Raw genomic sequence first — 7,840 nt, forward strand, 5'->3', positions numbered from 1 at the left:
TTACGTGTGACTACTCCCATTTAACTCCCTCTGCAATATCCCCTTCAACTGCCTCTCCATCTTATCTTGGATACTCCGGGTGGGAAGCTTGCTGTCTTGCACAGTGATCCTCTTTATTTGGAGAGATCCAGCAGAGAATACTTCCTGGGTAGAGCCAAAATTGTTTCCTTACTTTTAGTCATGGGCTGTACAGAACTAGCCTAATTAATCTTCTAGGTATTCACAGACATAAATATTTGTGTGCTTTTACGCGCACTTAGAATCTAGGATCTCGGAATATGAAGGGAAAAACCTTGAGTCAGTTATTACAACACCCCTTCCCTTCACCACTCTAACCTAGTGCCTAAGTTGCTGTTCTCACATCCTATTCAATATTCACATAGCTTGTGACTTCAAGCAGTGTTGAAGAACTCACTACCAAATGGTGTTTCTTTAATTTTTTTCTTTAATTTAGACCAGGCTCTAATGCAGACTGATCTTTCCCCTGAATTTATCAGAATTAATGAGATGAGACTGGGAAGATAAAATCAATTCTATAATGTTCTGTGGTGGTGTTTTCCATACAAGATTGAACCTTCTTGAAAACTCTCTGGAGGAAGGTCTAAATACATGAATAAATTAAAAAGCCTATAGTAAGCCAGGTGGACCCTTCCATCAGACCCCCATGAGTCCAGGAAGGCAGGACTAACACGTCTACTGCTGTTTTAGGCATTTGCTGTGGACGTCCCCATCAGCCCCATCCCATCCTAACCTACTCTCCCATCGGCTTGACAAATTAGATTTCACTAGAGCTTAATTTCTCAATTCTAAGTCCCAAAGTTTAGTCTCTGAGACTGACTTTGCTTCTTGCCTTTGATGCTATTCATCCCTGTGGTCCCTGTAGCTGGGATCTGGCTCAACCACTGTGCCCCCAGCACCTCCTGTTATCTTAGCTGGGTCCTCCCTACTCAAGCCCCACAGACCCAAACCAAGTAGATAGTGCCAAAGCCTGGCACCCCTGTTAATGAAGAGATTTGATCCATCACACGTATTTCTTCTCTTACTATTTCCTGCTCTACCTACACATTTCCTATAGAACTTAATCTTCCATGAAATCCACATTTACTACTACCATATTACCAAGAAAAGAAAAAGCAAGTTCATTTCCATTGTGAAAGAACCTTCAGTGGGGATGTAGTAGGAAGTCACTTTAAGTAGCTAAAGAAATGAACAATGCTGTGTGTCTGTGCAGCCTGACCTTCCTTCTGGGCACACCAGTGGCTCCATTTTCTGGCCTTCTTAGAGGGTAATTAGGACCAAGCTTCTCCAGATAGGAAATATGTTCCCTATTCAAGAAGTGTCAAGAATTAAAGAGTGGCAGTGGGTAGGGAAATGTGAAGTGACTCAAGTGAACTCTGCTGAGTTGCCACCTGGAAGATATTGGTGACAGTGGATAGGGTTTAGAGCTGGGTTGAACCTGAGGGGCTGCCTCAGGTGGACCAATGTAGCTTAGAGAAGGGAGTCAGTGCTTGGCTGGCTTTGTGGGAGGGGAGGGCAGGAGATGGGGGTGGTTAGGTAGAACCCAAGAAGAAAATGCCAAGGGTCAAGTTTGAAGGACAAAGGCTGAAGATAGTGAATGAATTAATAGTGAGGACAGTAGCTTCAGCGATCAATAACAAGAATGGAGAATGGGAAAGAGACCAGCAGTTCATAGCTAAGGTTGTGAATATGCTGCCATTTTTGTTTTATGTGATGTCTGGCGTAAGGCTTGGGTTGAACGTACCTGAAGAATGACGTGGAGCTAGATGGAGGGTGGTGAGGGGCTCAGCAAGATTTCCCAGGGACTCCTGGGAAAGCATTATGGGCAAGAATTATGGCAAGCATTATGGGCGGATGGTGCGGAAATATATCTCATTTTTTTCCAAGTGGGGTGAAACAGGAATTGCTGTTTGAAATAGTTTTTATTACTTATGTCTACTATTTAGGGCAATGGGGGTTGGGAACAGTTAATATATCTGGAGCACTTTATTTCTCGATGGATATGTTGTTCAACTGTTAGAGGCAGATTTGAACATCAAATCTCTAATTGGCTATAGCATTTATGCAAGAGAAGAGGCTGGATGTGACAAACTTCATGCCATGGGACTGAGAGGCAGATCTGTGTGTACTGAACAGTGATAAATCCTTGACCGCTTGTCTGGAGGCTCCTCTCTCACTCCTTGGAGAAGGAAGGCAATTCAGGCCTCAGTTTCAGCAGGAGCAGGTACAGGCAAGGAACCTGTGATCCTGAGGGTCCCTCTAGCTCCACACTTTCTATGAAAACCAATTTGCCCTCAGCTCACTTAAGAACACACTTTAGCAAAAACCTGGATAAAGTAAGGCTCATTCTGTCACATGTGGTTTAGAGTGAAGGTCCTTTAGGACATTTGCTTAAATGAGTACCGCTTGACATTTGCACACAGGCTATGTTTGTGACAATATACTTTCATGCAGATCATCTAAAAACAATCCATAAAAGTATGCTGTTGTCAGGATCGTCATCCTTATTTTACAGAAGAAGAAATGGAGTCTCCCAGAATTTGGGAAACCTGCATGGGATTATGCACATATCACATCATTAACAAAAACAAGAACAATAACAAGATAAGTCTATGCCTTTTAATTTCTAGTCATACATGGCATTATTTGCTAAGTTACTATCATTTAGATTTATAGTACAATTTAGGTGGCACATATTGCCTCTGTCTTTTCATTAAATCATGACTAGTTATATATCTATATGTTTATATCCTACTTTGTTTCAAAAAGGTTTTGAAGTGGCTTCAAAAGTACAATAAAATAATGCCTTCAAAAATAAAAACAAAATAAGCTGAACATGTAACTTATTTTTTTAGTGCAATAAATGGTTTTCACGGAGCTGATAGTGGTGGTGATGATGATGGCAGAGGTGGTGACGGAGGTGTTGGTGTTTTGGGGGCTCGAGGGGGAGCTGGAGATGCTGAGGTGGTGGTGGTGGTATTGGTGGAGGTAGAGGTGGTGGAGGTGGTCCTGGTGCTGGTGTTGCTGGTGGAGGTGGTCCTGGTGCTGGTGGTGGTACAGGTATTGATATTAGCGATAGAGATTATAGGGCGTGGCTATTAACAGTAAGCGAGGCAACCACAGCAAATGGAAAAGAGGGGTAAGGAAAATTACGGTCCAGCTAGAGATAAAGTTAATAGACTGGAGGTGAAAAAGAGAAAGTAGAGTTAGAATTAAAAAGAACTAGAAAAGTTTTTGTTCTACTTTCTGTCATAACTGGGAGTGAGTAGGCTGGGTTCGCAGCAGTCTTGCCCATGGGAATAGCTATAGAAGTGATAATATTAGCTAATATTTATTGAGGGCTTACAACATTCCAGATGCTATTACAAACAACTTCAATGCAGATCTCATTTAATCCTTGTAACAACTCATGAAATAGACGTCTATTATTATTCACACTTAACAGGTGAAGAAATGGAGGCACAGAGAGGTTTAAGTAACTTGCTCAATATCATAGTGACAGGAAGTGATAGAACAAGATTCTGTCTACAGCTCAGTTTCTTTTTTTTTTTTTTGGCGATACGCAGGCCTGTCACTGTTCTGGCCTCTCCCATTGCGGAGCACAGGCTCCAGACGCGCAGGCTCAGTGGCCATGGCTCATGGGCCTAGCCGCTCCGCGGCATGTGGGATCTTCCCGGATTGGGGCACAAACCCATGTCCCCTGCATCGGCAGGCGGACTCTCAACCACTACACCACCAGGGAAGCCCTACAGCTCAGTTTCTTAACCACAGAGTTTTGGGGAACATGACAGATAGTGAGGTATGTACACATGGCTGACCAGTGTCCCAGGTGGAGGGTAAATGAGAGATTGTCCTTGCTATTACTCTTGGTTTATGAAGACTCAGCTTTAAGTATGCAAGTTAAGAGCTCAGGGAAGGGTCTACAGCCACAAATCAACTCATAAACCTCTAATCTTCAAGAGCAGGAGGAAAGAGCTCCTCATCTGTGGACCATTTCTGGAGGTCCGCTGGAGGCCACCTGCTCGTTGCTTGTAAGCAGGGCTGCTGCTCTGTGTCTGGGTATAGATATCCACTGGAAGAGTGTGGTCTGGAAAAAAGTGTTAGCTGTTTTCTGTTTTTAATAACTGAGCAGCTAACTCTTATTTTTTTTTCCAGGTTCATAATTTATTGTACAAATTGAGTATCACATGATGAGTTGACATTAGCTTCTTCAGGCATGGGAGCATAACAGATGAGGTACAGTTTAGAAACCATTTATGTTGCTTTCACAGCTGGAGTTCTTTTAGACCTTAACTTAAAGTATAAGACTATCAAAGCAATACGTTCGTATGTGTCCAGTACACAATTCATTCTCCCTGTGAGAGAGTGTAAGTGTTGAAATATTTTTTGATACCAGTGAATTGGAACTGGGCATCAGTTTCTGGACCGGCCATGATTTCAATCTTCCAAAATGCACAGACTTCGCAGCTGGTGTCCTTCAACTTATACACCTTCACCTTAGCCCCACCAGAAGAAGCTGCCTGTTTTTTTTTTTTTTTGAATTTTATTTTATTTTATTTTTTATACAGCAGGTTCTTATTAGTTATCTATTTTGTACATATTAGTGTATATATGTCAATCCCAATCATCCATTTCATTCCACCACCCCACCCCCACTTTCCCCCCTTGGTGTCCATACGTTTGTTCTCTGCATTTGTGTTTCTATTTCTGCCTTGCCAACTAGTTCTTCTGTACGATTTTTCTAGATTCCATATATGCGTTAATATATGATATATGTTTTTCTATCTCTGACTTACTTCACTCTGTATGACAGTCTCTAGGTCCATCCACGTCTCTACAAATGACCAAATTTCGTTTCTTTTTATGGCTGAGTAATATTCCATTGTATATATGTACCACATCTTCTTTATCCATTCATCTGTCGATGGGCATTTAGGTTGCTTCCATGATCTGACTATTGTAAATAGTGCTACAGTGAACATTGGAGTGCATGTGTCTTTTTGAATTATGGTTTTCTCTGGGTATATGCCCAGTAGTGAGATTGCTGGGTCATATGGTAATTCCGTTTTTAGTTTTCTAAGGACCCTCCATACTGTTCTCCATAGTGGCTGTATCAATTTACATTCCCACCAACAGTGCAAGAGGGTTCCCTTTTCTCCACACCCTCTCCAGCATCTGTTGTTTGTAGATTTTCTGATGATGCCCATTGTAACCAGTGTAAGGTGATACTTCATTGTAGTTTTGATTTGCATTTCTCTAATAATTAGTCATGTTGAGCAGCTTTTCATGTGCTTCTTGGCCATCCACGTAATAAGGACCATGTACGACAAACCCACAGCAAACATTATTCTCAATGGTGAAAAACAGAAAACATTTCCTCGAAGATCAGGAACAAGACAAGGATGTCCACTCTCGCCACTATTATTCAACATAGTTTTGGGAGTCCTAGCCAGGGAAATCAGAAGAAAAAGAAATAAAAGGAATACAAATTGGAAAAGAAGAAGTAAAACTGTCACTGTTTGCAGATGACATGATACTATACACAGAGAATCCTAAAGATGCCACCAGAAAACTACTAGAGCTAATCAATGAATTTGGTAAAGTTGCAGGATACAAAATTAATGCACAGAAATCAGAAATCTCTTGCATTCCTATACACTAACAATGAAAGATCAGAAAGAAAAGCTAAGGAAACAATCCCATTTACCATTGCAACAAAAAGAATAAAATACTTAGGACTAAACCTACCTAAAGAGGTCAAAGACCCGTATGTAGAAAACTAACTGTAAGACAATGATGAAAGAAATCAAAGATGACACAAAGAGATGGAGAGATATACCATACTCTTGGTTTGGAAGAATCAATACTGTGAAAATGACTATACTACCCAAAGCAATCTACAGATTCAATGCAACCCCTATCAAATTACCAATGCATTTTTTACAGAACTAGAACAAAAAATCTTAAAATTTGTATGGAGACATGAAAGACCCCGAATAGCCAAAGCAATCTTGAGAAAGAAAAATGGAACTGGAGGAATCAGACTCCCGGACTTCAGACTATACTACAAAGTTACAATAATCAAGACAATATGGTACTGGCACAAAAACAGAAATTCAGATCAATGGAACAGGATAGAAAGCCCAGAGATAAATCCATGCACCTATGGTCAACTAATCTATGACAAAGGAGACAAAGATATACAATGGAGAAAAGACAGTCTCTTCAATAAGTGGTGCTGGGAAAAAGGGACAGCTACATGTAAAAAAATGAAATTAGATCACTCCCTAACACCATACACAAAAAATGAACTTAAAATAGATTAAAGACATAAAATGTAAGACCAGACACTATAAAACTCTTAGAGGAAAACAGAAAGAACACTCTTTGACGTAAATCACAGCAAGATCTTTTTGACCCATCTCCCAAAGTAATGGAAATAAAAACAAAAATAAACAAATGGGACCTCATGAAACTTAAAAACTTTTGCACAGAAAAGGAAACTATGAACAAGATGATGAACAAGATGAAAAGAAAACCCTCAGAATGGGAGAAAATATTTGCAAATGAAGAAACTGACAAAGGATTAATCTCTAAAATATATAAACAGCTCAGCTCAAAATTAAAAAAAAACAAACAACCCAATGAAGAAGTGGGCAGAAGACCTAAATAGACATTTCTCCCAAGAGGACATATGAATGGCCATGAATGTTTTTTAAAAGAAGTTTTGATATTGTAGTGGATGCCTGTGGTCTGAGTTGTCAGTGGCTACACACATTACTGGCCAGCCACCCTCAGGCCCATTTTGGGAGAGTCTGTGTGCTATTTCGTGGCTCTGCCCTTCTTTTGCTACAAACACTGCCTCTGTCCCATCTGAGCAGGCTTTGTGATGCCCTGACACACTGACTTTCACACATACTTTTATGATTATCTCCCCTTCCCCCAACTTTTATGATTATCTCCCCTTCCCCCAGGCTTGCTGTAAGAACATGTACACCCAGGTCGATTTTTGTTCCTCATCTTCTGCTTTTTTTTGGTCTGTTGATTTCATTGATAAATTCTTTCACGTTTTATTTTTTTTTTCTTTTACTTCTTCTCTTAGAGAAAGGGTGGAGGAAGAGCCAACTGCATTACTGTCCTCCATGCTTCTCTCGCCCTCAGGAGACATGCCTCTCCCAGCACCAGTGGAGCTGTGGGCCTGTGACACACTGAAGCTGGGTTTAGAGGAGGCTGAATGCCTGTGGCTGGAGTTTAAACAAGATTGTTAACTTAATCTTCTACCTCAGAGAGCACCATACAAAAACGATTTTGTCTCATAAAATGTCCCATAAAATGTCACTCCCACATACCATGGAGAGAGAAGGTAGATGCATTAATAATCAATTAATTTCAGAAAATTAATGTGCCTTGGCTTTTACACTAGAGCCTGAGAAAATAGGAAATATCCTTCTCTGTTAAATTTTGCATTTTTTTTTTATAGTGGAGGTAAAGTCACTGACTCTTACATTAAGAGGAGTGGGCAGATGAGGAGTGCATGGAAAATATGTTTGCACTCAGCAGACGACTGGAGTGATGAACTTTTTTTTTTTGCGGTACACAGGCCTCTCACTGCTGTGGCCTCTCCCGTTGCAGAGCAGAGGCTCCGAACGCGCAGGCTCAGCGGCCATGGCTCACGGGCCCAGCCGCTCCGCGGCATGTGGGATCTTCCCGGACCGGGGCATGAACCCGTGTCTCCTGCATCGGCAGGCGGACTCTCAACCACTGCGCCACCAGGGAAGCCTGATGAACTTTTTTTTGGTCAATGTTTATGGGAATGTCAAAT

The 7,840-nt window shown here is 41.2% G+C and overlaps 1 pseudogene across 1 annotated transcript; it reads right to left on the bottom strand.

Moving 5' to 3' along the window:
* Window positions 1-4,175: 4,175 nt before the first annotated feature.
* On the bottom strand, window positions 4,176-4,495 carry LOC307187883 (ATP synthase membrane subunit K, mitochondrial-like; annotated as a pseudogene). The gene has a single exon. The product of its transcript is annotated as an ATP synthase membrane subunit K, mitochondrial-like (transcript).
* Between the last annotated feature and the right edge of the window lie 3,345 nt (window positions 4,496-7,840).

The sequence above is a fragment of the Stenella coeruleoalba genome, assembly GCF_951394435.1.
Source record: "Stenella coeruleoalba genome assembly, chromosome: 6".
NCBI classification, from domain to species: domain Eukaryota; kingdom Metazoa; phylum Chordata; class Mammalia; order Artiodactyla; family Delphinidae; genus Stenella; species Stenella coeruleoalba.